This window comes from Cheilinus undulatus, linkage group 3 (assembly GCF_018320785.1).
Source record: "Cheilinus undulatus linkage group 3, ASM1832078v1, whole genome shotgun sequence".
Classification (NCBI taxonomy): Eukaryota; Metazoa; Chordata; class Actinopteri; order Labriformes; family Labridae; genus Cheilinus; species Cheilinus undulatus.
In genome coordinates this window covers 39,910,153-39,914,854 of record NC_054867.1, presented here as the reverse complement: position 1 = coordinate 39,914,854, position 4,702 = coordinate 39,910,153, and the positions used below count along the sequence as shown (strand labels likewise).

General features: G+C 38.8%; 1 long non-coding RNA gene across 1 annotated transcript in view; it reads right to left on the bottom strand.

Annotated features, from left to right (window-relative positions):
- LOC121504449 overlaps positions 1-817 on the bottom strand; it is a 35,362-nt gene extending 34,545 nt beyond the window's left edge. Inside the window, exon 1 of the long non-coding RNA XR_005991463.1 lies at positions 655-817. This is a non-coding gene — a long non-coding RNA (uncharacterized LOC121504449). The remainder of the gene's footprint in view (positions 1-654) is intronic.
- Positions 818-4,702: the final 3,885 nt, after the last annotated feature.

Here is a 4,702-nt window from a genome sequence, read left to right as displayed (position 1 = left end):
AGCATGACTACATTAATGATCAATTAATCAGACCTGACAGTTTTATAGTTATCTTGACAGCAGAATGCACCACACACTAATTTTGAGTTCCCACTAATTGCTCTGGGTTTTACAGTGATAAATTATTTCATATCTTCAAGACTGAGAAAAATCAATTTGAGCTTATTTATCTCTTTTCTTGATATACTGAGAAAAATCAACCAGTCATCAAAAGAAAATTGTGTTGCTACCTGAAACTATCAGAGGCAAATAACTGATCTACCATCTGCAAATAAAAGTTTAATAGAAATTGCAGCAGCTCTGCTTCCTGTTTATATTTCTGGGTCATGTAAACTTCAAAGCTTTTTTTTAACACAAAACATTACCTGAACCTGAAGCACTTCTCTGCTATTTTCTTGTATCCTAGGTTGAAGAGAAAGGTGTAACAAAAACAACCAAACTCAGCAGTCATTGCGGGTCAACTTCTGTTGTGACTTCAGTGTGGCGTGAAGCACAAATCTAACGCACCCCTACAGGAGCGCGCGCTACTTTAAATACGTCATCCCACCGTTTGGCTTCAAGCTACACTGTTCATTAGCTAACAAGCCGTTAGAGACGATGTTTGAACTGCTCGTTGTGCTGACTGGTGCCGATTTAGGGGTGAAAAAAACTCACCTGTCCATGGTCACGTCCTTGTCCTCAAAGTTTAGTACAAAGTTGCCAAACTTTTTCAGTTGAAGTGTTCCTGCTGAAGTAAACAATCCTTCAGATGATTAGTCCGTTCTCCGTGCGCCGCCATATTGAACCGGAAGTTGTTTACTGGTTGGAAAGGCTGTGTCAGGTGGAAAACCATACAAGCTATTTTTGAAGATTTTGGACTGTTCTGAGGATCTTTGTCTTTTTGGGGTAAGTGTTATGATGCTTTTCTAGCTTGGCGATATTTTTTGTCTATTTATGTGCATGGCAGACATTTTTTTTATCAGTTGTGGTAGAGCTGAATAGGATTTTTGATAGTTTAAAGTTTTATGCTGCTTTTGTCTACTTCGGCACTTTTTAGGGGTTTGTTTTCGACTTTATATGATGTTTGTTGTTTAAGTTGAACCCTTTGAATTTCTTTTGTAGTTTATAGCTAGTCTTCAACACTAAACTTGATGTTCTAGGTCATGAACTACATTAGGCATTTAGAATGTAATTCTAGGCCTAGGAACAGGATACATACAGGCAAGATTGTCCATAAGGGGGAAAAGGGGGGAGCTTTCTGGGGTCATGGAGGTCAGCAAATTCATGGTCCATTGTGTTAAGCTGTGATACCCGTAGTTTATTTTTAACATGAATGATAGCCACTCTTATAAAAGCAACAAAAAGTGAAAATGATTTTTAGTTATTCATACTGTAGTGCAGTCAAGCCATTTTCATAATGTGTGCCTCATGTATTTATTACTTTTTTATTGTTACATGAGCAATATTTCCCAGTCTGATTAAATTTATTATGATTGAAGATTGAAACTTCTCTGTTCACATGGGCACTGAAACGTGTGATCTGATTCAGATGTGCATGCTCATGCATCATACATGTGTACTGAATAAAGCTGCTCTGACATGTGCAGTATCGTACCACCAGTCAAATCTACCAAAGATTTGACAGGGTAGAAAAAAAATCTTCTTTGCCTTTGTTTTAAGTTAACTGCTGTCAGTTGCTCGTTTTTTCAAGTCCTCCCTGCGCAAAAATATTGGGTTGTTCTACTCTCTCACATCTGTACCTTATCTTATCAACTATTCTGAGCTCTTTTAAAGTTTTAAGTAAAAAAGTTGTCTTGACATCTGATCAGTTTTGTTTTGCTCCTGCCATGTTTCTGTCTGTTCCATCTGTGGTGCAGACATGTCCAGTAAGACAAAAATCTCCCAAAATAGGAAGAGACAATCAGATGAAGTGTTTTCATGGGTGGTGATGTGAACGACAATCGGTATAAACCACCCATCTTGATCCAAATGAATTTTATTGCCAAATGAGCAGGATCAGAGAATTTTAATCTGAATGAAATGTTTATATGAAGCATTTTTATTCAGATCAGGCAATTATTTTAACTACAAGTGTTCGATGTAAACACAGCTAATGTGGATGGACATAGGAAAGTAATGTGAGACTTCAGAGCTAAGCCATGATGTGTACAACCATCAGGATACCAGAAAATAAAGTAGAAGAAATTAAGACTACTTTAAAGGAAAAGAACTGGATAGGTGTGAAAAGAGACAAGAAGTGGCATAGATGGCTTAAAAGTGGAAAAAAGTATTTGCAAAATGGATAAAAAGAAGCAAACATGGGCTCAAAGTGGTAAATAAGGGGAAAACGCAGCAAACGAGCTAACAGTGGCAAAAAAAGGAGGTTGCAAAAAATGGATGAAAATCTTCAAAAGTGGGTTAACAGTATCAAATAAGGGCAAAAAACAAAATGGGTTAAAAGTGGCCCAAAAGCAGCAAAATGGGCAAAAACCAGTGGCACACAAACGCAAACAGCAGCAAAAATGGGTTAAAAGTGACAAAAAAGGGTTTAAAGTTGGTGAAACAAGTTAAAAAGTAGCATGAATAAAGAATTCCAATCTCAGAACCCAAAAGCAGCTTCAGACTTCAGCTCCAAAATGAAGCAACTGCTAGCCAGGGTGCTAGCATCAGTGCCACTGATCCAACACACGTCTATCGACATCATCATAAATCACAACTGCAGGGCCCGCTATCTTGGTTTTTCCAAGGCTCGGCCTCCTTTATTTTCAGGCCTGTGTACAGTGATGTAGTGCAGGGTACCATGGATACACAGAGTATAGCCACTCATTTTTAGTCTCCATAGAGTCTCAACTTCGAAATAATCATAGCTATTCCAGAGAGCTTCTGTGATGTTGATATTTCACTTACCAACCTTAATATCTGATCAATGTGCTGGTTAGAATTAACCTTGCAAAGCAAATGGATACGCCTGTTTCCTTGTTTTTCACAGGCAAATCCATCTTGCAAAGCTCCCGTCTGACCCGTTTGGGCCCAGTTAGAAAGTGACAGGACCAATCAGCGACGAGGGGCAGTACTTTCAGGCGCGGCAGAGTCATGACTTAAGCAAGCAGCAACAAGAGGCCGGTGCAGTTATGGCGCAAGAGCTTAGCGTGTATGCTGCTAAAGCGCCAGTTTTATCAGGACTTGATGACATCTTTTTGTTAAAAGAACAAAGAACAGCAGTGAGTTGTTTTCTTTTCAAAAATGACAAAGTCGTGTACTGACATGTCTATAGTCGCCATGTTTCGCATTATTCCTCTGTAGTTGCGCACACGCAGCTCGGTAGCGGTACGTCACGTGTTTTGTTGCTCTGACTTGCCTGTAGAGATGTGACGTTCATCTAATCACACTCCGAGTTTTTTTCAAAGCCTCTGCCTTTTCCCAAACGTTTCCTGTTGAAGCTTTCTGGCGTGTCAGGTTAGGTTAGAATTCTTCATCTGCATTTATGGCATTTCAGAAGAGGATTTTTTCAGGACTTGGCATATATTGTGTGTTAAAACATATGAGTTTATGATTTAAAGCTAAAAATAGTCTCTTTTATCCTAATGCTGCTGCACATCAGGTCAGTTTTTGCAGGATTTCTGCTTCTTAGTATGACAATTTGTTACAGTATTTCCCTTCATTGCTGACTGTGGAGCCTAGCAGAAAAGAATCTGGTGCTTGTGGTTTACTTTAGTGTGGTTTTAGGGTTTTAAGAGATGTTATACCACCACTCTCATCCCCTGCTGGGCTTAACTTGGGGTATTGTTGTGGGCTGCCTGAATACCACGTTTCAGTTTTTCATTATAAATCAAGTGCATGTTAGCTGGCTGAATGATTGAAAGGGTTATTGTTCGCATTTATCTTCCAGTGTGCACCAGCAGATGTGAACCTTTCTTTATGAAACTCCAATGTTCTTTCATTTTATGTTTTATGGAATATGAAGAATCAGCAAGATACCACATTTCAATAGCTATGCTGTAAAAATAACATATATTTCATCATTTAGTTTGTGGGAGTCTTTTCTTTTTCAGTGTTAAAGAAACATACTGTATGTAAGATTAATAGCAGGATTTTACTCTTTGCTGAGTTAAAAATGGGTATGATGTCACTTGGCAAGGACAGTTAATGCACTAAACATATCAGCCGTGTAGTCAAGTCCAATTTTATGTCCACAAAAGCTCTTAATTACGGCTGATAGGGTCTTAAGGGCCATCCTCTTTTCCAAGAACAACAGTGAAACAACTGAGACATTTTGCCGAACATTTTCAACAAGTTTCCTAAATAGCCTGGAGAGCAGCAATTTCACAATGTATACATATCAACATATCTCTGTACATCATAGATATTAATCATTTAATTAGCTGTAGTGCAGCATTTTGGATCAGAGGCCTCATCAGACAAGTTGAGGGACAAGACTTAACATGTTTAGTAGGAAACTGACACACTGTTGAATTGTTTTTGACTCATTACGAACTGTAAGCATGGATTACAACATCCCTCTCCTCTGGTTTCCTGAATGTGAAGCATCCATGTGGACCACACTGCTAGTCTCTCCCTTGGGCCAAATTTAGCTCTGAAATGTTGTTACATTGAGATGCCCATTTGATATCACTTTGATGGCAGAGAATGCATGCAATGCTGCTCCTGTTATTTTTACTGAGTTCAACTGGATCACACATTGTGGGGGAACAAAGCAGCACTG